The sequence below is a fragment of the Triturus cristatus genome, chromosome 7 (genome assembly GCF_964204655.1).
Source record: "Triturus cristatus chromosome 7, aTriCri1.1, whole genome shotgun sequence".
NCBI classification, from domain to species: Eukaryota; Metazoa; Chordata; class Amphibia; order Caudata; family Salamandridae; genus Triturus; species Triturus cristatus.
Window position 1 is genome coordinate 507,936,530 of NC_140590.1, and position 27,966 is coordinate 507,964,495.

At 41.9% G+C, this 27,966-nt stretch overlaps 1 long non-coding RNA gene across 1 annotated transcript; it reads right to left on the reverse strand.

Annotated features, from left to right (window-relative positions):
• Nucleotides 1-2,165: 2,165 nt before the first annotated feature.
• On the reverse strand, nt 2,166-27,961 carry LOC146809990 (uncharacterized). Its single transcript, XR_014965611.1, has 4 exons — nt 27,751-27,961; nt 26,017-26,100; nt 13,718-14,102; nt 2,166-2,712 (listed from the first exon to the last, which is right to left on the reverse strand). It is a non-coding gene; the product is annotated as an uncharacterized LOC146809990 (long non-coding RNA).
• Between the last annotated feature and the right edge of the window lie 5 nt (nt 27,962-27,966).

The following is a 27,966-nucleotide window of genomic DNA, read 5'->3' on the forward strand; positions in this document are numbered from 1 at the left end:
CTGTCATGGTCGACTTTAAGGTAAAGGGAGGTTTTGGGTGGTCGCATCTTTCTGTCACCATGACCCCAAGGTGCGAGGACATACCTACCCTGGGAGAGAGATCCCCCCTTTTTTCAACTTTGCAATTGAATAGATCACGCTAACCTTTACTTCCACCTGTCCAGTTCCATTTACCTACTCCTGGTGATGCTGCCAGGGCCTTAATCTTATTTGGCTACCCTTCTGTCTATTCAACTTAACTCTTTATTTGAGTTCTGTTTGTTCCTTCATTTGGTTACACGTTTTATTTAATTGAATTCTTGCCCCTGTTCTACACTTGGAGGGTTAAGCACAATTTAGTTATGGTTCTGACTGACGAGGCCCCCCAACCACCATGAGGCAATGGGGGATACGTTCCACCACATTCTAGGGTCGCGCTAGTCAGCGGGTTTACTCACTTATAACCCAACCATTGGTTTACCTTGTTTTACCGCGGCTCAATAAACTGTTGCAGTGCGTTTAGGCGGACTCTGGCCTAGGGACATCCTGTTTGTTTCCAGTGTAATTGCCTGGAACATTTACCTCACCCATCGCTTGCATTATCTTATTCTATTATAGGTGAGGTTCAAACGCCTTTCCTGTGTTTATACGTCTCTTTGTGCATCTAATCATAGATATTAATCCCTCACCGCTTTACCTCTTTCACTTATTTCAGACCTTTTATTAAGCCAAACCTGGCTTCCTTACAATCTACACTGTGCTCACCAGACCCGTGTGGAACGCAACCCTGTGTATCAACTTACATCCTTTACAGATACTCGCCTAATGAGGTGAGATGTGAACTTGAGCCTGGTGAGATCATCTGCGGGCCGTCTCATCAGACCCCCAGATGGCTTACTAGGACCTTGGTTTTGCTTTGTTTGACTTAAATCCTCTTTCTCTTTCCCACCCTTCACCCGCCGGATTCATCCAATACTCACTATTAGGGTTACAATTTACTGGAAATATGACACTATGATTCTCCCCCCCTCAACTTTAGCTAGTTTTTAACTTTCCTTCATGTCACCACTCACTTGTAGCACACAGCCTAGATTTGCACAGCATGAATGGTTGGTTTATACTTTTGCCTGGAGACATACTGGCCTTTGCTTTCTACTCTCAAGTAATATGTCTTTATCACTCACTTTAGACTGTCTTCTTCAATTGCCACACGCCAAGACCTGACAGAGCTCCAGAAGATGGAGCAGCTTTTCCAGGAACATCTTCTCCTTTCTGTGGTCCAACTACATCTGGGCCAACTACATCTGCCTCTACCACAGAAAGTGAGGCCCTGCCACAATAGGAATCAGCTGCACCCACCTCATACCCTGCACTGTGGATCCACCCCCCTTCAGGAGGGGAGGTTCAAATGGACAACCAGAAGAGGATGGCAAGACCTCTACCACCAGCAAGAGATGGAGAACCTACTTTCGTCCAGTGTGTGACTACCATTCACTCTGTGGACTATTTTCCGAACACATATACCTTTGTGGTGGCAATTGTATCCTGGACATTGGATTTCAAACAATTTTGGCTCTGCAAAAATAGTTTCATTCACTGTTTAAATTTTTTGTTTGTTTTTTTTATTTTATCCTGTGTTTCAATTTGTTTTGCTTATAAAACAAAACTTGCAAAGTCATAGACTGTTGTTAAATTTCATCTCTCATTTTTTTCCCTTTACATCATACATTTTAAAATGTCAACATTAAAATGATTATTTAGTCATATATAAATTCCATGCTTGTAATGTGTCCCACATTTGTAAAAAAAGTAGCGAAAATAACAACAACCCCAGAACAATAACCAGTGGTTTATTGAATTGGAAGAAATACATTTTTGACATTTATCTTTAAACATTACAACCTATGCTTAACCCAATACTTGCCAAATATATGCCTTTTTCTAATTTACACTTCCCAACCTTGCGAGCAATGAAGGATGGAATATAATTAACTACATCAGATTACATAGGCTAACTATAATTTTTTTATGTCATCAGCTGGAGCCAGATTTCCTGGCCCACAATAGGAATCCCACTTCCATGATAACAATAGTCTAGGGACCTGATTTAGATCTCAGCAGACGGGTTACTCCGTCACAACATTGACTGACAACCCATCCACCAAAATATAAATCCCATTATATCCTATGGTATTTATATTGCGATGGACAGGATATACGTCACCGTTGTGACAGAGTAACCGGTCTGCCGAGATCTAAATCAGGCCTTAAATCATGGCAGTACTCCATTTAGTGACCAAAGGGTCATTATACTAAAGTGTTGCAGTATCTGGTGCAATCTCACAAACAACTTGAAATGTTGTGCTACAAGAAGTTTTTTCTATTATGATAACACACATCAACAGCCTCAGACACTTAACACAAAATGAGGTTTTTCCAAATGTGAAGGGAGATTAATATGCTTGGCGTTGATTACCACATGTGGTCAGAGCAATTTAAGCAGCACGTATTAGCTTGGTGCCAACATTCAACAGAAAAAAGTCTAACGCAACCTTGAAAGCTTCAGTTCAATCACTATGCAAGTTGTCTCTGTACAAGATATGTGCACGCAAAGTCTGTGCGTATCTTTCACAGGATCAACTCATGTTCCCTTTGTACTTTGCAACAGCAGCACATAACTGCAAATGTCACAACTGTGAAATGTCCAAATGAAAAAGGACATTGTGAAGGAACCTAAAACAGAATCAAAAACAAAAGCAATTAGATGATTACATTACAAAATTTTCATATAAAAAATGTAACATTTTGAGGACTCATTTTCCAAGACACATGAAAGAAAAACTGTGTAAATGAACATAGTACTCAATGTGTCAAAGCTTTGATTAACAAAAACTTTTCACTGTATTTTGCTTAACTTGCCGATTCTGAAAACTTTCTTGCACAGACTGTCACTCCAGTGGCAGCTGGTAGACGGGCAAAATGGTAGGCGTGGGTTGGGGGCATAAAACAAAAAACTGAATCCCGCCACATTGCCGCTCTTCTGGCTTGATTGCAGGCACAGACTCCCAGACTGCCCTGCAGCCAATCCTGAAACTGCTCTCACAGCATGAGAGCAGCATCAGGATTGGCCTGAGCACCCTCGATTTGCACTTCCAGGGAGACTGGGTGCTTGTGTTGTGTTTTGATTTAGATGTCCGTACATAGGTTTTCCTAAATCATGTACTTATATAGGCACAATTGGCATTGGCGTTATTTAGGCATAGAATCCCAGTCCTTATTTAGGCATAAGCCATGCTATCCACATACAGGCATGGTCACCTACATCCGTCCATCCCGCACGCCACAACGAGTTCTTAGAAACCAGACCCTTAAGCCATTGGGACTTTCCCTAGCTAGGATTATTGATTTCTCCAAGAACTCATCTATTATGCATGAACTACTATTCCTTAGGGGTTCATTCATGACGTCTTCCTCTGCCCGAATTTACGTCAATGCCAACAATTCTAAGCACCTTCCAGGTATAAATATACCTTCCCTTACCATGACTCGGCTGCACAGCTCAATACAACTTGCCACGGCAAGTTTGGAAGAATTTGAGTGCCCGTCTGACGCACTGACCAGACGCTGTCATCCCTGCTCGCAGAGAATCCAGCTTCCAGTGTTCTGACTCCCTTCGCTGGGTGTTAGAGTTTGAGACCCGGAAAGAGATTCCCACCTCTCTCATTCTAAGGTATGGAGCTGACTAGAACCTAGAGGGGCTCTTGGCATATGCAAAACTATAGCATACTATAGAATACTATAGAACGCAGCACCTACTTCTTACCTTGTACTACATTTAGGTTAGGTACAGTGGGGTAGAACTATTTAGAAGCATCAAACGAGTATCCACTTTTTAGCCTATGTTATTTATGTATGTGTATATGAATATATGTCATAGTTAGAAAACAATGCTGTTGCACTATTATTTCTTCTTACTGCTTACACTGTACGTACTATATCTCGCATACTGTCTTGCGATTGTAATAGCTCATATCTCTTATACGAGAAACAAGACTGTTCAATAATTCCTTTTATTGAAACGCCTGTCTATCTATTTCTGTGTAACTCTGAAGAAACTAAGCATACACGATTGACTGAGTGAAACTATTATCTGTTGTTTCCACGATTCCGAGACATGTCCTGATTCTAAGGGAAACAAAGTTGTCATGTTTATGCGGTTGCCAAAAACTACTCCCTTCTTGTTTATTCAAGGAGTTTATTGTGGCCTCTGAGTTAGCTGGCACACAAAGCAATCAAGTTTAATGTACTTGATAGAGGCCTACTGACCTCAGTCCTATGCCACAACTATAGTGATATTATTCCAATGCGCAGAGCCTATAAGGGAAATAGGAACTACACTACATGGCGCCCAACGTGTTTGGTAAGGCACTAATTTAACGCTAGATACTGAAGTAACTCAGTCGTGCTTTTCTCAGAGACCCCTACTCATAATACTCCATAAGACGTCTGGAGTGGGTACGGTTAATATCCGCCATAGCTGAGTAGGACGAAAATCCTCTGTATTAGCTGTTTGGTTTGTTTAACGTTGAAGGATACAGTGTTCCAAAATATTGTGCACCTTATCTTTGTTTCCTTGAAACTTGTTCTACATTTTTCAAAAACAATGTCCCAAAACGGGGATAATAATACTGTGACCGGTGAGGCTGCGACTGACCAAGTCGTAACAGCTTTTAATCTTACAGGTTTAAATGAAACCGATGAGGGTGTTATAAACATCCATCCAAATTTAAAGAGAGCCATCACTCTAAAACTTATAAAACATGGCCTAACACCAAGAGGTGGTAGAGCAGTTTTCGTGATAGAGGCACTTGAATCTTTTCAGACAGAGGTATTCTATTCATGGATAGTACTCCCAGAATCAAATCCAGTAACAAAATGGTTTCACTTCTATGAAGAAGATGAACCACCTGAGGAATATATTCCTTTCGAGGATGTTGAAATTCCACTCACATACCAGGAACATTGTCTCTGGTTTAATGGCGCCCTAAAACATTACAATCACATTACCAGGCTCGGTCCACTAGGTAGACCATGAGCAACATGGCGGATTTTAGCCGGCTACACAGCTCATCCTGACATCGAAGAGATGTCAGACGATGAGTTACTCACTCAACTTAAAGAGTTAATACAAATTTACAGACAGTTAGTACAATATGTCATGCGGACTTTCACAGTCCAACCACCATTAACCATTCCAAATCAAACCCCTCACCAGGGGAATGCACTAAAAATTACTCCACAGACTTTGCACGCAGTCATGGGTAAAATGCCCACAAAACGTGTACAAATTCCATTCTGGATAGCTCAAACAATTACTCAAATTTAGGCAGTATTTCCTAGTACTAGCCCTTATGAGAAACACAGAATCCTAACACTCTGTTTTCCAATGGGGATCACACCACATCTGGAAGACTGCATCACTTGGGGCACAGTCTTTGCTGCCATCTATACTAAAACAAATGGCGTTCCATCTATTGCGGTAATACCCGATGTCCTGAAACAAATTCAAAATGAATACGGGGCAGAGCCTGCTCTGAATTTAGATATGAAATGACAAAAAAACTTCGACCAGGTCTCAACAATAATATTATCTAACATTAACCCCTTGTGTGCCCCGCCCTTTCCACGCCCTGTGCCGGGCGTTTCATTAGCGGGCGGGGCTCATGACGAGATAGTCTCGTCATGGGCACAGCGCAACCGCGGCCCATGACGAGACCATCTCGTCATGGGCACTCAAGGGGTTAAAGGGGAGGCAGCATCAGTGGCGATATGCTAACGCTTAAGGGAATTTGATGTAACAGAACATCAACAAGAACTACCCAGAATAATAGAAAAATCCTATGAAGAATTAGGCTGAGGTAGTTTGGGTGGGAAACCAGTTAAACCACAACTGTCTGAAGTTCCTGAGGACTCTATTAAACCCAATCCTACATCTTCTAAAAAGAAGTGGGAAAATAACAAACAACATTCAAAAGAGAAACGTTCTCAATCCTGAGGTAGGTCTCCTTAAAAGGAGCCCTCTGAAAGGAGGTATAACCTCAGGAATAGGGATTGTTTGAGAAAACCTGACAGGTATCAAGATACTGATACACGTTCTTCTGGTACCTTTCAGATATCATCACAGACATCCGAAAGAAGAGGACGGTAAGATTGCAAAGAAGAACGCATAAAGTCCAAAAACGAACAGCACGTTCAGAAAAACAAACCAAAACCTCAATTCACTGAGAAGAAGGTAGCAGGTCTGAAGATCAGACATGCCGAGAATTCTGAGAACACAACTCAAGAACGGAGAATGGGCTCAGACAATGCTGGACAGTGCAGCAGAAGTAACAATAGCTCACCAGAACCTGAAGGAACATCTGGAGATAGTGGACTTGAATGAGTACATCACAGTTGAGACTGTAGACACCAGGGTTAGCACTCTACAAAGGTTATATGAAATAACACTCCGTATGGAGGGAGACATACCAAGAAAAGTGAAAGGACTCTTTTGGGAGAAACTTTCAAGGGGTTATGATATACTTCTAGCAGAACAGGACTGACCACCAGAATTTGTCAGGGAGTGCCCACATGGTGAAGACATCATTATGCCAGCCTTCTCTAACCGTGTTCCAATACACCTAAAATATACACATGCCAGGAAATGGGCAGGAGTCCAGGCCCCAGCATTATACAAAAATCATGTAGGATGGGATGAGGACTCACCTCACCACAAGATGCAGTTAAAAAATCAACCTACTGCACAAAGGCAGTACCCAATTAAGCAAGAGGCTAAAAAACAGGTCAGGGAGATCCTAGATCAACTTGAATACCAAGGAGTGATTAAAACATGCACCTCATCAATGAACAATCCTTTGTTTCCTGTCTCTAAACCAGACAATATATATCGTCTAGTTTTGGATTACTGACACCTGAACACTTGTTCTAAGATATTTGCAGTGCAAAATGCACACAGTACAGCATTAATGAATAACATTGTGCATACAAAATATAAAACCACATTAAACATTTCAAATGGTTTCTTTTGTCAAAACATTGCACCTGAAAGTAGGTACTTGACAGCTTTCTCAATAATGGGGACCCAGCATCACTTTTGTCGACTCCCTCAAGGGTTCAAGAACAGCCCGGGTTTATTCTCAGCAAGAGTAACAGAGTTACTACAAATTTATGATGAAGAGGCATTGTCATATGTCGATGATATCTATCTGACAGACGATGACCTGGATAAGCACTTGAAAAGGGTGAATACCATTATATTGGGCTTCGCCTTAAAAAATCCAAAATTGCCCATCTCAATGTCCTTTTCCTAGGATATGAGTTTTCAAGTGAAGGCAAAAGCCTGGCAGCTAGCTTTTTGGAAAAGTGTGTGCTGCTCCAGCCTCCAAAAATGCGGAAAAACTTACAGTCAATTCTAGGTTTCCTGAATTTTGGAAGAACTTACATACTAAATTACGCAGAAAGGGTTAAACCTCTCTACGAATTAATCAAACCTGATTTCAAAATCAAAAATTGGACACAGGAACACACAGATATCCTGTGTTCATTTCAAGCTGATATGTTAGCAACAAATCACTTACAAACACGCGTAAATACACGCAATTTAGTGATCCGAATAATTTCGGGTCAATTCGTATTGACCTACTTAACTTTTAATGAAGGTGAAAAAATACCAATTGCATACAATCACATTTGTATACACAAGCGGAAATGCGCTTCACTTCAACAGAAAAAATTCTGACAGCAGTTCAAACCGCTGTAGAAAAAGAAAGAGCTCTAGCTCAGGGGAAACACATTATTGTCGTGACTCCGGTACCAGCCTTAGAGGCAGTTACAAAAGCGAGCATTCCAAATGCATAACGTTTACATCCAAGATGGATACAATGGGTTGATTCTCATGCTGCAACAGATGTTGAATATGTTTTTTTTCCTTATTTAAAAACACAAGCATTACTGCAATATGAACATGAATGTCCTCTGCCTATTGAGATTCTCCCTCTTGATCAGCACAACCCCTACGGAAGTAAGCAAGTTTACAGTGCAGCATGCGCAATCATTAAAGGTCGCATGCGCGATGGTAAATTCCAACCAATGGCCACCGAAACACAATCTCTAGGAGATTGTACAGCTCAGCGAGCTGAACTCCAAGCATCCAAATTGGCACTTGAAAATACAGATCGCGAATTCCCTACTCTTATAGTGTGCGATTCCATTTACTGTGCTCAATCATATAATGAATATTTACAGAATTGGCTTCAAAATGGTTTCAAAGATGCAAAAGGTGGCACAATCAAGCATAAACGCGTTGGGAACAAGTAGTTCAGTTGCAAGTTGGACTACAAAACACTCACATGATACACACGCTGAGTCATCAACGTGATGTCATTCACGTTGCAGGGAATTCATTGGCTGACGAAGCCGCAAAGGGGGCTGTGCAAACGGCATCCGTAGCTGCGATCACTCGTTCAAAAATGAGAATAGACAGTGAGATATTATTGGCTGTCAATGCTTCAAGCAAAGGCAGTGGTGCAGCGTTACCTAAAACATTTCCACTCAAATACTCGGATATAATTGATGCGAACAACGTTCCGTTTGCTCAAATCCCTGGAGTGGGGATAGGGTAATTCCAAACATGGAACGTAGATTAGGACTAATTCTAGCAGCACATGAAGGGATAGCCTCTGCCCATGCAGGTGTTTCTGCCACAGTATCGTTATTAAAACAGAGATATTGGTGGCCCGGCATTAGGAAACAGACCAAAACCTATGCTTTGGAATGTGAAATATGGTAACAGATGAAAGTCTCTAAGGTGAAACGTCCTGCGCAGACACCCCTGTTAATTTCAGATAAACCATTAGCTTGTGTTTACCTGGATCACTGCGGTCCCTTGCAAAGGGATGGTAACTATAAATATATCATGGTTGCAGTGGATTCGTGTTCAAGGTTCCTATGGATGTGGCCTCAGTGCTCGGCTGACGCTCGAACTGTTATAAAAGGTTTGTGAGTCTTTATCGGCACATACGCAATTGGCACACTACATTCTGACCAGGGCACTGCGTTTAGCTCTCGAGCTTACAAAGAAGCCATGGCCAGTTTGGGCGTAGCATTGCTGTACTCCTCTCCATTTCATCCTCAGGGAAATTCTGTTGTGGAAAGGAAAAACCGGGACATAAAGTAGTCTATAACAGCTAGTGTATTAGGTTTGGGTGATGAGTGTGTCAAAAATCTTTATGGGTTCCAACACTCATTAAACAATTTGCCAAGAAGTTCTCTGGGGGGGTCACTCCATATGAGGTCCTATTTGGGACAAGAATGTGGGTTCCAGATCTCGAATGTTAAGGCACAGTGGTGGAAAATAAACCATTTGATATCAAAGATCGTTTGGCTGTTTTACAGAACTTAAATGAACTAAGATCGAAACAAAGCAACGGGTTCCTGAAGCCAACCACCACTGGGTAAATTCCAGCTGTCCCAGCAAAGCCTGTCTGGATCTCAAAGCTTGGGGATCTAGTCAGAGAGAAGATCGTGGACAAGAAGGAATTTGGGCCTTCTTATAGACAACCAGTACCTGTCCTAGCCATCTACGGAACAAGAACAGTACTTTTGCTGCCCCTTGCTGGAAAAATGGAGAAAAGATTTGTGTCAATCGACCTAATCAAACCACACTATGTGGCCAATACTAAGCAGTAGGCCTTGTGGACTCCGAGCAAGTAGCAGACACACTCCTCTAGCTACCATTCAAGAGGTTCAAACTGAAAGACTCATCACCATCGAGGAGTCAGCAGTAAGAAATGAAGGACTAAGCAACAATGCTTTGGAACTCATTCCTCTTGAAACCCAAATAACAGTTTGTCCTGATACACCTGTCTACACCAATGTAACATGTGATCAACTGGTTTCAGCGATTTCAACGAATCCTTATGCAATTTCAACCATTGACAGAACTGCCTCTGGCTATTTTATTAACTTTGATAAGTTTTCTGAGGATCCAAGTGAACAGGAAACAGCACCAGGCAAAAGAACTTTCAAAGAATGACCACAAGACTTTTTTCATCTCTTGAAAAGACTTATCTGGTTTCACCATGGATTGAACTATGGATTGTTTATGGAATACTCTTCTTTCTGCTTTGACTAGCTTTAGTAATGACTCTGAGCATGCTGATAAATGAAAGATATATTAACTTGGACACAGAAAGTAAAAATGTGAACTTATTTTTGAAACCACACAATTCATCCAATTGTGAAGCAAGAGACTTGTCAGTAGTGAACATCACAGCCGTTCATATACAAGATGGTATAGTTTGGAAAAAAACGGATTATGATATATTCGGCCCGTCGGAACTTTTGAAGATTCCACACTTATTTAAGATTTCATTAGTGACTTTATTACCTCCAGTACCTATTATGATGATTGGGACTTTGAGAGTGTCAATAACATGACGTCTGATCTAGAAAGGTCTGCCGCATTCTCTAACCATGAATACTTAGAGGGTTCAACAGACTATGAACAGCTTTATTGTTACAACCACTATCATTTCTTGCATAGATCTGAAACACCCAGAAATGTATTTATGTATAACCAATGGGAACATTGTCCTACACCACCATGGGGTAGCTCAAAATCGTTTGCAATGAAGTTTCCATATTTTTCAGGGTACAATACATCCAATCCGGAAACGTTTTACTTTAATATGTTAACCAATACAAAACAGATTTAATCTGCAGCCTTTATTACCCAACTGTCTAGACAGGGTTTTGACTTTTGGAAAGATACAATTGACAATTGACACAAAATCTGTCTGGGGTACAAAAGATTGGCAAGTGCAGGGGATAGAAGCTTTGTTTAGAGCCTGCATCATCCCACAGCAAATAATGTTTTTGAATGACACTGTCCAACAAACGTCTTGCCTTGGGTTAGCCAAGATCAAAGACATGAACATACCGTCCATACCTGCACCTGCAAGTAATAACACTACATAGGGAGAGGTCGACAGCTATACAATTTTACAAAACAACAGATCAGATCCTGAATGGGAAAAATGGTTGCTCTGGCCCACAGACAGTCAATAGGCCAGACCCACGTTATTATCAAAGACAGCATCCAAGGATAGTAACAACATACAGTGTAGGAAAATTATGCCTTGATTGGCTACAGAAATCTACACTAAACGATGTGAAACAACACTTATCTTTATTTAAAGAAGGCGCAGACCTTAGGGATTTCTTGCTAGGTCCAAGAAAACTGCGTCAAAAACGTTTCATATATGCTGGCATCTATGCTGCTTACAATGAAATATAGAAGGTTTCCCAAACAGACGCCGCAGAAAGAATAAGAGAAATTGATCGTATTAATTTAGAGAAATCTCTTGCTGTGGTCGACAATGGGTTAACGACTCTGTCATCCAAGATATATTCACTGGGCAACATTGTATCCTCTGCTATAGACATTGTGGAACTAGATTTGGTCCTGCTGCGACAAGGCCAGTCTCAATTACGTTCTATTCTGTTATTAGGCTGGACGCTACAAAACTTGCGTGCAGGCTATGTGCCTTGGCGTTTTATCAACACGTCTCTGTTTTTAAAATACAATCTCACTGATAAAAAGATCAAACTGGCACAAAGGGGAGCAAAGTATACAGTGCTGAGCATTGAAAAACTGGAAAAATTGCCATTTACAGTAGCAGAAAAAACAGCTACAGAATGGATCATTCATGGCAAAATAACTCAAAATTGCCTCAAACAAATGCAAGCAGGCAAATATGAAAGGTTGGGTAAAGAATACATCATGACATCCTGGGATTTACCTTACACACACAAATGTTGGAGTGCGTGAATTGTTTCTTAGCAGCACACACTGTGAAAATGCACTGAGCGGTCCACTCATATGTCAGGATATTAGTTTACACGGGGCCTGTAGCGGTTCTACTGCAAATTTATCCTGCCCCAAGCAAGGTTCACCAGCCACTGTGATTAATCCAATGTTTGGCCAACTTTCATATGGGAGTTACCTCATGTTGAATGATCAGAGCTGTTGTGGCACGTTGCCAGATATCCCATATCTAGTAACGGTTGGCTCCAGGGTCACTTGCTGTATGCAAGTTTTGTTCCCCCAAATAGACACAGTCAGGGAGTCGCCTTTATGGCCTTCACTGAACATCTCTTCTATACAAATTGATACTTTAAGCAGAATGAAACTCATTCTTTTACAACAAACTGTGCCTTTAACCTCAGCCAAAGTGTTGCGGGGATTCTGCTTGTGCACAGAACTATGCGCAGGAAACCAGGACCTCAGTGAATTGTGGGGTACCAAAAAACTCACCTTAGTACCTTGAACCCGTATCCAATTAGCATCAGTGTCTCATTCGTTCTCCGTATCATTATTTCTCCAAGAACTCATCTATTATGCATGAATTACTATTCCATAGGGGTTCATTCATGACGTCTTTCTCTGCCCGACTTTACATCAATGCTAACATTCCTAAGCACCTTCCAGGTATAAATATACCTTCCCTTACCATGGGAAATCACGGCTCGGCTGCACAGCTCGATACGGCTCGCCACGGCAAGTTCGGAAGAATTCGAGTTCCTGCCTGACGCACTGACCAGATGCTGTCATCCCTGTTCGCAGAGAACCCAGCTTCCAGTGTTCTGACTCCCTTCACGGGGTGTTAGAGTTTGAGACCCGGAAAGAGATTCCCACCTCTCTCATTCTAAGGTATGGAGCTGACTACGACCTAGAGGGACTCTTGGCATATGCAAAACTATAGCATACCATACTATAGAATACGACACCTACTTCTTACCTTGCACTACACTTAGGTTAGGTACACTGGGGTAGAACTATTTAGAAGCATCAAACGAGCATCCCCTTTTAGCCTATGTTATTTATGTATGTATATATGAATATAAGTCATAGCTAGAAGACAATGCTGTTGCAGTATTATTTCTTCTTACTGCTTACACTGTACATGTTATATCTCGCATACTGTCTTGCGATTGTAACAGCTCATATCTCTTACATGAGAAACAAGACTGTTCAATAAATCCTTTCATTGAAACACCCGTCTACCTATTTCTGTGTAACTCTGAAGAAACTAAGCATGCACGATTGACTGAGTGAAACTGTTATCTGTTGTTTCCACGATTCTGAGACATGTTCCGATTCTAAGGGAAACAAAGTTGTCATGTTCATGCAGCTGCCAGAAACTACTCCCTTCTTGTTTATTCAAGGAGTTTCTGGTGGCCCCTAACTTAGCTGGCACACAACGTAATTAAGTTTAATGTACTCAGAGGCATTCTGACCTCAGTCCTATGGCACAACTATAGTGTATATTATTCCAATGCGCAGAGCCTATAAGGGAAATAGGAACTACACTACACCTGTACCTGCTGTCTCCAACCTGGAAACGCAGCTCAGGTTGGAGACAGTTTCAGTGCGCATGCTAGTTTGACCAGCCTACGATGGCTGGCCAAACCGTCATGCGCACTGACAGCAGTGCCCACCACTCCCTCTCAGTGCCTGTCATCCCCTGGCCCCGCACCAAGATGCCATAGTGGGAGAAAAATAAAATGATAATAAACTTGATAATTATCATCTTATTTTTTCAAGTTTTGCAGCTGCTGCTGGCAGGGGAGCAAAGCTCCTCCATTATAGTGGAGGACCCACCGCTGATATACTCACACTCATGTGAAGAAGTTGTCACTAACATCTTGACACAAGTCAACTCCTTCGTCTTCACCACTATTATCTTCACTTGGCATTTCTGGACTCTCACCCGGTGGATCTTCATTCTCTCCTTCCTCCGTAATGTAGGGGATGTTCTTTCGCAGAGCGATGTTGTGGAGTATGCAGCAGGCCACGGTGGTCTGACACACCTTCTCAGGTGAGTAGAGGAGGGCTTCACCAGCTTTGGCCAGACATCTAAATCTGCCCTTCAAGAGCCCGAAATCCCACTTCTTTTGCCACTGTGTTCTTTCCTGGGTCTCATTGAAGCGTCTTAACCCTGGTGTTGCTGGATTTCTCAGCGGTGCCAACAACCATGGTCGGTTGGGATTAGTTGAGTCGCCTAGATGGAAGACAAACATAAGTTCCACAACAGGCGACTTCACATTATACATACACACTTAGTACATACCAACATATAGAAGTTGTGACATCAGCAGGGGTCTGGTGCTGTTCTGTAGTACAAATGAACCATGGGCTAATCCAGGGAACCCGGCACAGGCATTCGAGATATACAAATCTGGTAAGCAGGCCACTTGCACATTGATAGAATGGAAGTTCTTCCTATTCCGGTAAACTTGTTCCCTGGAGTATGCACAGCAACATATGTGAAGTGTAACACAAAAGTCAGGCACTTCTGCTTAACTGAATATGTTTTAAGAACTAGCCTTATGTCCTTAATCCACGACTAAAGACAGTGATGGGCTTGATACCGGTGTTAATACAAATGTGTAAATATTAAGTCACAAGTGTGCAATGTACACATTCTTTTTTATTTCCAAATCTTTCATCAAACAATGTTCCGTCTACAGAGGTATGCACAACACGGCGCACATTTTGCGTTTCAGTACAGTAATGCTATACACATAAATGTTTAGTTACAAATAACAACAGTCCATGGATGGTTGAAAATATCAACAAACTAGCCCCCATTTAGAGACGCACTTAACAGTCACTAACACAGTATGTGGAACCTCTAAAATGGTGGTATAAGGAGATTTTGATTAAGATGGTGGAAGTCAACCGCGCGGTGGGTGGTAAACTCCACGATATACACAGCCATAGGCTAACGCTGGTGATTGAAATGGTAAAAGGTCAATGGCTGTGTCCATTAACGCTAAGGATCGCATACATTGTGTACACGTATGCAGCAGTTTAAAAAATAGCTCACTTGCCTCCAGACAATGCCGCTATCAAGACCTCCTCTACTTTTTCTGCTATTTGCCACCTCTGGGACCAATCATGCCAGGCCAAGCAGTTGAGGGGGACACTTCCTAATCCACAGAGGAGCTAGAGCTGCTGGCTACTAAGGTCCTTTCCCTGTATGGCTCTCCAGAGGAACAGGGACATTTCTTGCATACATAAGGTTGTCTGTCTAACTGTGTTATGTCCATTTCCACAGGCTACAATGTGCCTCTGAGTTCCAGAGTGAGGTGTACTAATTATTGTCACATTATGTGGTCTTTAGATAGGACATTCATGTTAGGAATTGTTGAGTACCATACATTGTCTAATTAACATCATCAGTGGGATGTGTAATGTGCATAAATCCCTAGTTTGTGATTCGTGTGTATGTAGATATCGATGCATGTATACATTTGATGGTACTTGTGCTATTTACACAACTCACATAATGGTAACTGTAAATACAAATCTATACCCTTTCTAGTATGAACTGTGTATGTACTCTTACAAATGCTAATGATGAGGATGTTAGCTATGTGTATACTCCCACGTTCACTCAGCCTAGATCAGGGCTCTCCAAACAGTTGTCTGGGAGCTATCAGTAGCTCGTAGACCCTTTCAGAGTGGCACACAGCCATAAGGTACTTATTGGATGGGAACACGTTTAATATTCTAAATTTTAACAGGTTAAAAGGTGCCTGTTCATGAAACATCATTATACTCAGCCTGCAGATAGCAAGGCCTGATAATGAGGTGTGCCCTGTTGAGACCATGGTCCAGGCTGTGGCTGAGTATTTGTGGCAATACAGCTGATGCACTGAGTTACATCCCTATTGAACTTGCAATGCTTGTTGTGACCAAAAATACTACCCCGATTGCTTTCACATGGACTACATTTGTAATGGTGAGTAAGGTAACCTCTTGACTTAACACTTCATTTGATTTACCTACATTTTGAAAGTGTGTGCTTTGCTAAAAACAGGCCCTTTACTCCCACAGGTCAGTTTTCACTGTTCTATAAGTCATGTTTGCACTGTATGTGGTGCTGAATAGGAGATTCCTCTGCAGTTTTTTATACGCCCCAAATCCAAAAGGACATAAAATGGTATGTTAATGTCAACCATGTAACAGTGCCACGTACGGCAAAAGATGTGTCCTGTGCTGCAAGTACGTACTACACAGACTCAGTCAGCTGTGGAATGATTACCCATTTATACGTACACATGTCCTCACATCTCCAGAGAGCATGTCTAACTGACACACACAGCAGACTTTTCATAGTGCCCTTAGTCATAGGATGTAGTCTATACTATGGTACCTGGCTCTATGGACCGTAGGTATAAAGTTAATGAGGAATGCAGTGAAGGTGTCTGGTAAAAATACACAAGTTGTTTAGGATTCAGTAGGGCTCAATCATTTGCCCTGTTTCATTATAGCTCAAATATAATAAAATGTAGGAGACCCTTGGCTAGATGATGTTACTAGGCTGGCTTAGTGAGCTTAGGAAGTGACAAGGGATGGGGATAGTCAGCAGCTCACAATAAAAGTAATGTATTTGTAGTGTTCAGCATGTGAATTCTACACATGTTGTTTGAAACTTATGAGTTATGATTGTACTATATTTAGTTAAATTGTTTGACATCAATACAGATATACAAAAAGTGATTGTATCAATCTGTTTCTTGCCTCTTTTGTATCCATACAGGTCAACACCCATCAGAAGCGGAATATATAGAAGACCATCACCAGAAAGACCTTGGGGGTCTACAGGCAGCACAGCGTACATTACCGGAAAAGGTAGGAGGACCTAAGGAGCTGGACCAGGAAGATCACTGAGGTCTAGCTGTGGAAATTCTCTCTACGTGTACGGTGTGCGTGCCCTGACCCTCTAATGGCCAGCATACATGTGATGGCCTATCCTGAGCGTAATGGGCTGTTGTTATTGTGTCCAGTCTGATGCTCCTTCACTGCTGTGTCTCATGTAATGGTAGCCCTATTACATGTGACTTAGTATACATTGCACCTTTGAAGCAGTGACTGGACAGCACTTCACATTGGTCAGTTGGGATTCTACACAAAAATAAGTGTGCATCCATTACTGTTTCCATCAGTATTAGTGCCTACATTTTGGTATGTAAAGATTTGTCTATTGTTGTTTCATCTGCAATACTGTTTCATAACTGATTGAAGAAGCATTATAGGTTGATGTCCGACTCCTTCACAAATATGTGTGTGTAGGGCAATCTTTTTTTCACAAATAATATAATAGGTATACAGTTATTGTGTAAACACAGATAGGACTGTATGCCCATTGGTGTGTGTGTGACACATACCCTAAGGCCTTACTCAGTGTTCTTGGTCGTGTTCAAATGAGGAAGCAATGAAGGACATGAATGGCAGACTTACAGTGATTTGTCAATATTGAAAGTTCCATCTCATTTATGTGGGAGTATTGACTAATGTGAACTTGACATCTTGAAATTTCCAGAATCATTACCTGACTGTTGACATGTATCAAGGAGTGATATAGAAATTTAGGAATCATATGCGAGTGATTCCACTCAGTATTAAATGACATTTGGATTTAGAGGAAAAAACGGCACTGTGATGTGCCATTCCACTGGGACAAAAGTCAATCCATCTGTTTGTGTCACAGATATTCCCTTAGTCACAAAAACCTTCAATATTGTATTGGGTTTTAGGAATGCTGTGTAACAAGGGTGTTCTGACCAGTGCTGAGGTGTATTGATAACATTTGTAGGACTATGTTTTCAAATATGCTGTAGGAATGTTCTGACATATCTCCCAGAACGTTGTCCCTCAATATCTGCAGGCCGGTTATCTATGCTAAATGGGATACATAGCAAAGCTACTTCAGTACATCTTTCATTGGCCTATTTTGAGAGTGGACATATGAGGAGGTGTTTACAAAAAATGACATCATTGTGAAATGTCCATTTGCTGGCGGCCTGATTTCTGCTTCTGGATCTATTAGAGAGAGAAATTACACATTGCTAATTTCAAGGACTTGTGTCAACAGTGTGCAAATGTATTCCCACCCCCTGCCCCTGCCACCCTCGCTGCACTGAGTGAGGAGGTTATTGACCTCCTCCATAGGTCAGATCACACTACTGAATGCCATCCAGGGGCAAGGCAGCCAACTGCAATGTATGGCCTAGCTGGAAGGCATTCACAGTGCAATGGCTGTCCTACAGAGATCTTTTCAGGCTCTGGCCTCCTCCCTCACTGCAGCCTCCCATCTCTATTAATGTTGTGCCCCATGCCCCTTCCCCATCCTAATACTCTATTCCCAAACATGCCTCATCAACAAGCACACATTTGCAGGCACCCACTCATACAGATACAAGCAGCACAACTACACATAAACACAAACCACACAAGAAATACTTACACACATCCAAACAGATAGACACCAGTCACCACCGCACCCACATGCCCACCACCCTCAGCACATCCACACCCAGCACAGACAACACCACACCCCCAGCAACTCCCTCTACAGACACACCAATCCCACAGTATACACCCAAGAAACAGAAACATGCACCCGGCAGACGCATGAGACACAAGGCACACAAGACACACTCATACTTGCGGAGCATACATCAAACCCACAAGCGACTACACCCTTAACAGACACAGGGACATCACACACTGTCACTCCCTCTACCTCCAAGACCCCACTCCTTCCCAAACAGCCTACCACAGTTCCCCATTGAAGATCCTACCTTTTACCTTGCCTTCACCCCTCAAAAACCTCCAACCACCCCTTCCAAAGATGATCCAGGATTTTGCAAGCATACAATTTTGCCCTGCCTAATGAATGGCCCTGAGGAGGTTCCACTGGCACTGTCTTTTGAGGCAAGATTGATAGTACAGCAATGTGCACAGCTGCACTGTTGAGGTTTGGACTAGCTATTGGCCTTGAGTTATGCACTAAGGGCCATATTATCAAGAAAGGCGATAACATTATCGCTGCTTTAGCGGCAGGAAACTGCCACTAAAGCGGCGATAAGGGGCTTGATAATATGCCCTAGAGAATTCCAATAGAAGCCCAGGTTTGTGGTCCTTCACACCAGAACCTGGGCTTCTATTGGAATTCTCTAGGACATATTATCAAACCCCTTATCGCCGCTTCTTGATAATATGGCCCTAAGTTCTTCTCTTGTTTTGAAAATAAATATTTTGGTAATATTTGACCACATTAGTCCGGGCATTACTTTTTCATAGCTATTGTTGCTTACCTACTAATGCTACTATTGTTTTGTTTGCACATTATGGATGGTTATATAACATTTATATTTACAGTGTAGTTTGTTATGTACATACACAGGTTGATATGTAAAGTGATGGTCATTAGATATTGTGGTCAGACATTCATCATAGTAATGACGACATGCGACTGAAACAGTATCCAGCCAATATCTTGCATGATTTTGGAATTGAAGTTATGCCCCCCCATTCAATTTTTACACAAGTGAATTTTGTAAACTTTTACATAATTTAACATATGGTTTGTGATTTTGCACATCCTCATCCCTGGTGTTTAGGCACTGAGGCACTGCTTGGTTGAGAAGTCCTTAATGTAATCGATTAGTATTGCCATAATGTTGAATCTAAGGGAAATAAAATCAGTAATAATAAACTGGTTTAACAGATAGTAATCAACACATGTTCTTCAGTGGGGGACATATGGTGTCCGCTTCGGTTTATTTATGAAACTAGGCCTCAAATTCATCAGTAATTGTGTAGCATTTTTTCAGAATAGGATAGGGGATAATATGGTCTCCTCTTATTTCAGTTCGCAATGATTCCCTCAATAACAAGTATTGAGATCCATCAGTTCTTGCTCTTTTAATGCTGCAAATGATAGCTATTTCACAGAAATTGGTGCCACTAGAGAACTAAATGACATGGTTGATCCGTATAATATTTTATATAACAGAACAAGTTACCAGGAAAGCCATCCCTTATCTCCCTTCGTTCCTAAGCAATTTAAGGTGCAATAGCATGACCTCATTATAGTGACTCATGTGGAGCGATGAAATGTGGGCTGTGAAAGGCCAGTAGCGGAATGCCTATCATCGTGGGTAAAGGTAAACTTGAAGTGACTGCGTTTCATCTGTACATTCTTATGAAGTTATGTGCAGTCTAATAGTTTGCTCTGTAAATGCAACATAGATAAATAAACATCCATCAACTGAATCCAATCTGTCAGCTTGCATTTGTTTTTTTCCTTGGACAGTCATGTAGGCTGTTAAAGGAATGAACCGAAGACAACTTGATCCAAACGCCTTAGATCTTAGTATATGGAGCAGGCATTGTGTAATATCTGGTATCCCCTTGGGGTCATGTATCCCCTGCGCTTCGCCTGTTTTAGGAGAATAAACTCCGCCTGGGCAGGATCAGACAGAAGCAGTCGATCTCTACTCGGGCTGCGTGAGGGGATACACGATTTCACGGGGTACCAAACTGAGCTCAGGCTATAAATTATCTGACGTTTCTCTAATACTGCTTCAACTGCTGCACAAGAATAGACAGGAAACAAAGTGCGGGTAAAACAAAGAAGGAAACGTGAAATAAATGAAAATAAAATGCACGCACGGAGTCTGAGTGAAAGAATGGAATACATTTTCGAAAAGAGGGAATCAGATTGTACAATAAAACAGGGAGGGGAGACAATGACAGAGAAGGGAAACAATGGCAAGGTGGAAAAACCTAAAAAGGTAAAACACATCTATAGAGGAGAAATATTAAAGTGTGACAGATAGAAAAAAGGCAATGTGAAAAAGCAGGAGAGGAAAATGGAGAAATAAAACAAATCTGTTTTCAGACTGGCACTGTAAGTGCAACAACAGTGATTATTTCATTATATGCATACACTAAAAGGCTGCCATCTGACTGGCAAATCACCAGCCTGAATTAATGTATGTGCCTGTTCCAATTAAAATGAGCATTGGCAAAGCCAATATATCATTCGTCTATGTTTTTAAGTAATGTTGTTTAGCATCATGGCTGGAGTGCAGCATGAATGAAAGTAAAAAAAAGGAGATATGATAGGATCTTAGCCCTTTTCTTTATTGCTGCGGGGTATGTGGAAAAGCAGAGACACAAGGTGGGAGGGGAGGGAAGGGATGGGTGTAGGGGGTGCAACATGGACAATGGAAGGGGTGGGAATAAAAGTACTTTTTTTCAGGCTGGAGGCACAGCTCTGCCAAGTACCATGCATCAGTGGTAGACTAATGCAGTTTAGTGTGGAAGTCCTCATCACTGCACAAAAATGCGTAGTCATGCATTTATAGTGCCTCCTAACATGGCAGAATTGCGAGGCACAAGAAACTGCAAGGAGGAGCAGGACATTGCAAAAGTGCAAGCCGCAGGCTGCCTGCTGGCACGGCTGTGCATACTGTGCAGCCAATGATCCTGCATTATATGATGCTGCCCTCAAGGTTGAGTTTCTTCACTCACAATAATGAAGACAAATTGTCATTACACGCCGCAGTGTCTGCTTCAGGCTCTGGCTGCAGTGCACGATAAAGCCGGGTCTCAGGTACTCAACTACATCACATGCCATGGCTCCGGATGTCAAACAGACTATGGCAATTATATTCTCTCTGGAGAGAGATAGTCACCCAGAGACCATCCAGCAGTGCACAGCTTCTTGCCCAGGCTGAGAGCGATGATCCATCCAGGTAGTGGCAACCTCCCCTGTTGTTTTTCTAAACTAGTGTCACCTGCACGGCACCATCAGTGACAGTTAACTCAAGCCCACAAAGACGTCAGTGATTGGATGATGATTGTCCAGTAACCCGGCAACTGGCGACCAAAACTAGGCTTTTGTGTTGCGGCATGCCATCTGCAGCCACGCAGGCATAAAGTGAATGGGGCTGCCAGCACCTCTCAGTCCACTCAGCGCCACAGACCCCCAGCCTCATTTGGCAGTGCTGTGCTTGTACTACCCTGTGTGCTGGAGTTGTGGCACATTGACAGACCGGCACCAGAATGTTTTTAACAAAATCCTCCTGCCGGCCCTCAGGAAGCCATCGCTGCCAGTGTACAGGCCCCAAGAGGATGACCTGCAGGTGCCAGAAATCCACATGTGACATGCCACCAGTGCTGCTCTGGACAGACATCCACATATGAGAGGGCACAGGACGGCATTCTGCTTGTGCCCAGTCATGGCAATGACATGTTGTAATATTACAAGAGGAGGGTAAACGGAGTTGGTGGAGGATCAAAAGTCTACTTTATTCTTCAGTTCAATCCAGAGCATATTGTTACAGAAAAATTAGATGAGATAGCTATAGTAGTATCAACCCCACCGGGAGCAGCATCCAAGCTGCTCAGCCAAGATACACCAACTGACTTTTGACTCAACCACACACACAGGAAAACACTATGACATCACTCACACAATGGCTGAGCAGCAGATTACAAAATACAAAGAAAGGACTGAACATCAATGAGAGCAGGATACCATACACCTTGGCTACCACGCCGTATTGTTAGACCAACGGGATTAACCCGGGACGATTCCTTGCTGGAAATAATTTCAGCTGTCTGTACATTGTATTTGAAGACCGGTGGATTGTTATTTCAGGTCACTTTTCTAATGACTCGTGAATTATTCTACTAGCTTGACAAAGCCCTGGTCTAATTGACCACAAAGGGCGAAACACGTGTCGGCTGTTGCGCTTACAGATGAGCTGAACACTTGATCTCTGGATTTACAAAGATGTTGATGTCAATAAAATAATTTGATCTGAAACAATACGCAACAATTGCCTCTCCTTATGTAAAGGAATCATCCTGATGACTGGAATCGTTTATATTCTTGAAGGAGGAGCAAATGTTCAAACCCTTACTACATACCACACACCTTCCTCCCTTAAGAAGGCAATAACAAACAATGAAGCATATGGGAAGGGAAAGAGAACAAATACATAAAGCGAGAGAAAATACACCCACACAGACCCACACACACACCACTCCTTACACACAACGGAGATAAATATGCTCACACAGGATGCAGCACACATTGTCCAGAAAAGGAAGGTGCAGAACCAGGGTGCCAAAGATACACCCAGTAAAATGTACACAAACTACAAAAGTGGGCGCAAGTGCACAACACTAGTACAAGCAAAGAGGAAGGAACATAACCTCACTAATAGGTTTGATCCCACAAAGTGTCCCATCACCAAGAACAACAAGGAGGTATTGTGCAACAAGATGCACATTTAAAAATGCAATTTGGGTGCAAATGTGCCCCTTCAATATGATTTGAGCATTAAAGAAAGTAAAGCCCACCAGCACTCAAAAAAGTTTGAATGTAGCAATTAAGTCCATCACCTGAAAACACATGCAAAGTTGGGGATGTCTTATGCCCCCATAATCAGTAGTATGAGCTCAAATATCATGCTCATCCAATTCAAGAAACGTTTCAGCACAACAACGTGCTTAAAAACTAAATTGAAGTAAGACATGGTGACAAAATAAAAGGAATAATAGTTTAGGATGCTAAACATCATCAATCCTAGCACTAGAAAACATAAATGCAAAACAATTTGAGCACAGTTTTTGCCTATCCCCAGAAATATTTAACATCTAAAATGAGTCAACATATCCTGACACCATCAAATGCCAGTAAATAAAATTTGGATAACAATATCCCAACACCACTGGCACACAACGTAAGAGAGGATTGAGCAACATGCATTCACCACAAACCCAGCAACAGCAAATATAGTATGGGAAGCAAAACGCACAAACCCAGCACAAGAAAAGACATATAGCATGTTTATAAAACAGTCTTCCAAAATAATCTTAAAGACACAAGCATAAAGTACATGACTGATAACTTCATGTAAATCACCTGCAGAACCAATTAATGCAGTTCACTACCAACAGCACATGAGAACATCAGCAGCAGTAAACAGAAAAGAAGAATGTGTAACCAAACAAGTAAAAAAAGAACCAGAAATTAAATGAATGCATGCACATCATGTCCCCACAAGAATACATAAATGCACAAATTAAATTCAGGTTGGCAAGCTTAGACACTTGTGAAAATATTATATGTTCAAAACATTCTTATATGCAAATGCAACAAAGATCATTATTTCAATTAATCACCAATGCTGAGTAAAACAGGAGATAGTAACACCGGTACTCAAACCTGGTACCTGAGTGTACACCTGCTGGGGAGGAAAAGAATTAATAAAGTCCACTACCTATGTTACCCGAGTAGATACATCCCATAAACCTCAAGTTCTTTTTTTTTCTCCTTATCTTGCACTGAGCACCTCTCACAACAGCAACTACTTTTCTAAACTAGTGTCACCTGCATGGCACCATCAGTGACAGTTAACTCAAGCCCACAAAGAAGTCAGTGATTGGACGATGATTGTCCAGTAACCCGGCAACTGGCGGGCAAAACTATGTTTTTGTGTTGCGGCATGCTGTGTGCACCCCCGTAGGCATAGAGTGAATGAGGCGGCTGGCACCTCTCAGTCCACTCAGCGCTACAGACCCCCGGCCTCATTTGGCAGTGCTGTGCTTGTACTACCTTGTGTGCTGGAGTTGTGGCACATTGATAGACCAGCACCAAAATGTTTTTTACAAAATCCTCCTGCCGGCCCTCAGGAAGGCATCGCTGCCAGTGGGCAGGCCCCACGAGGATGACATGCAGGTGCCAGAAAACCAACATGTGACGTGCCACCAGTGCTGCTCTGGACAGACATCGCCATATGAGAGGGCACAGGACGGCACTCTGCTTGTACCCAGTCATGGCAATGACATGTTGTAATATTACAAGAAGGCGGGTAAACGGAGTTGGTGGAGGATCAAAAGTATAGTTTATTCTTCAGTTCAATCCAGAGCATATTGTTACAGGAAAATTAGATGAGATAGCTATATTAGTATCAACCCCACCAAGAGCAGCATCCCAGCTGCTCAGCCCAGATACACCAACTGACTTTTCACTTAACCACACACACAGGAACACTCTATGACATCACTCACACAATGGCTGAGCAGCAGATTACAAAATACAAAGAAAGGACTGAACATCAATGAAAGCAGGATACCACACACCTTGGCTACCACGCCGTATTTTTAGACCAACGGGATTAACCCGGGACGATTCCTTGCTGGAAATAATTTCAGCTGTCTATATATTGTATTTGAAGACTGATGGATTGTAATTTCAGGTCACTTTTCTAAAGACTTGTGAATTATTCTACTAGCCTTGAGAAAACCCTGGTCTAATTGACCACATAAGGCAAAACATGTGTCGGCTGTTGCGCTTCCAGATGAGCTAAAAACATGATCTCTGGGTTTAGAAAGATGTTGATGTCAATAAAATAATTTCATCTGAAACAACACGAGACAATCATCTCTCCTTATGTAAAGGAATCATCCTGATGACTGGAATCGTTTATATTCTTGAAGGAGGAGCAAATGCTCAAACCCTTGCTACATACCACACACCCTCCTCCCTTAAGAAGGCAATAACAAACAATGAAGCATATGGAAAGGGAAACAGAATAAATACATAAAGCGAGAGAAAATACACCCACACAGACCCACACACATACCACTCCTTACACCCAACAGCGATAAATATGCTCACACAGGATGCAACACATATTGTCCAGAAAAGGCAGGTGCAGAACCAGGGTGCCAAAGATACACCCAGTAAAATGTAAAGAAACTACAAAAGTGAACGCAAGTGCACAACACTAGTACAAGCAAAGAGGAAGGAACATAACCTCACTAATAGGTTTGAGCCCACTAATTGTCCCATCACCAAGAACAACAAGAAGGTATTGTGCAACAAGATGCACATTTAAAAATGCAATTTGGGTGCAAATGTGCCCCTTCAATATGGTTTGAGCATTAAAGAAAGTAAAGCCCACCAGCACTCAAAAAAGGTTTGACTATAGCAATTAAGTCCATCACCTGAAAACACATGCAAAGTTGGGGATGTATTATGCCCCATAATCAGTAGAGTAGAGTAGTCATCATGGATACCATGCCTCTATGTAACTCACCGTGCCATCATCATGGATGCCACGCTGCAGCCTTCCAAACATTACCGCAACAGAAGATCCTGCGCGTGCCAATATGCGATGAGTCTAAAATTTCAAAAAGAAATATGGAGAACGCGTGATGCACAAATGTAGAGACTGCACACTGTCATGTTTTAAAAAGTTAGCGCGTTGCAAAGTTTGGCAGCTTTTAACCCGCAGGGAGTTTGTCCCAGTGTACACCCATGAGAGAAGGCGCAAGGTCTCCACCTACTCTTACTCCACAACGTCACCAGCAGAACAGAGCAGCAGCAAAGCGTCTCTGCACGTGCAGAGTGTCAAAAGGCAGCCAGTGTGAGTCAACACACAGGCGCAGGCATAGTGAGAGCGTTATCCCACAGAGGGCCAGTAGAGAGAGTTAGAAAGTTGCAGCAAGGCCAACCATTAAGAGAAAGACAAAGTGATCTGCCTGTCATTGTGTTGTTTTTGGGTGATCATGTTTGTATGTCATATTGTGTTTTTCTTAACCTTTGAGAAAAGGAGATTTTAAATCTAATTTCTAAATTGTGATAAAAGATGTGTTTATGTAGTCAAGTTACAACATGGCCTGGCTAGTCTAGACTTTTCAGAGACAGTAATGCCATAATTTGTTCATGGTACTACAAGTTGCTGCAAGGGTCAGAGCAACCCTGGTAAGAGGTGGCTGGTCCAGGAGTTTACAAAATGATTAGTTCAACCTGCACACCCTGATTCTCAACTTATTATATGTGTACTCTACTGTTCTTAAAGAATCAATGTGTGCTGCTTCATGTATGGGATCTGGCACTATCCCTAGGAAAAATACTTGCTAGGCTTTGTGAGCAGAAAACAGCACACTTTATGAAGCGCACTATGCAATGGCCCAGAAGGGTACAACACAATTGTAATAAATGTATAATTAATGGAACAAAAATTCTCAATATACAACACAAGAACAATATGTTTTTTGTATATAATATATTTTTCAATTCAATATCTTATCAACTGCATGAAAATAAACATGTATTGCTGTGATTACTCCTTTACTTGAAGTTGCACTTTTTATACACATCTGAATAATTAGTAACCATGAATACACAATATAACACGTATATATTTTTTAGATGGCCCCAATGCATTTTGGGTCTATGAACCCTTCTTCAGGGGTGCATGTTCATGATGACTGTCAAATATTGATTGGCCACCTGCCGGAACACATACACAAAACAGGATTATAATACCAGTATCCCTGGTATTCACAAAATTGGATTACACGCATTTACAAAAATGTGTGGGATGAAATTCCCATTGCATGCTAACATTTATATCAAACCATGACCGAATGTAGCAGATCCAAAGCAACAAATGTAAAGTGGTAAGATGGTCCAAATGTCTCCACCAAAATCTATTACACCTAAAATATCATTCAAAGCCCTTGCTCAATTAAGTAAAACCCTGGCGTACCTTCACTCAAGATCTCTGTGGATTCATATCCATGAAAAAACTACAAGACACAGAAATGATGGTGTCATCATTCATGAAGCTATGATGAGATTGAGACGATGTCCGTTAGTTGCTCACAACAGTACTTACGAGTTACAAGCTGTTATGCAGCTTAGTCCCCACTTCTGATTTGCCTTTCAAAGTTGATCTAAACCAAAACAAACAAGCTACGGTTGCCACCGTGTACAAAAACCGCTTCAAATGCTCCACATCATTAATGAATGTTACAAGTCTTACCCAATGCACTGCTACACTTAGGCAAAGGTATGCGGATACTTCCTAGTGTGTCACTTTGCACAATCCTGCACTCTCAGTCCAGCTAAATGAAACACAAATAGCCTTTGTTACTACAATACAAAAGGAATTCTTAAGTGTATGCACGTATCTCCGTCGAGGGGGGAATTTGCCCGCCGAACCTCTGTGTCTCTACGTTAACATCATGCCGTCATCAAA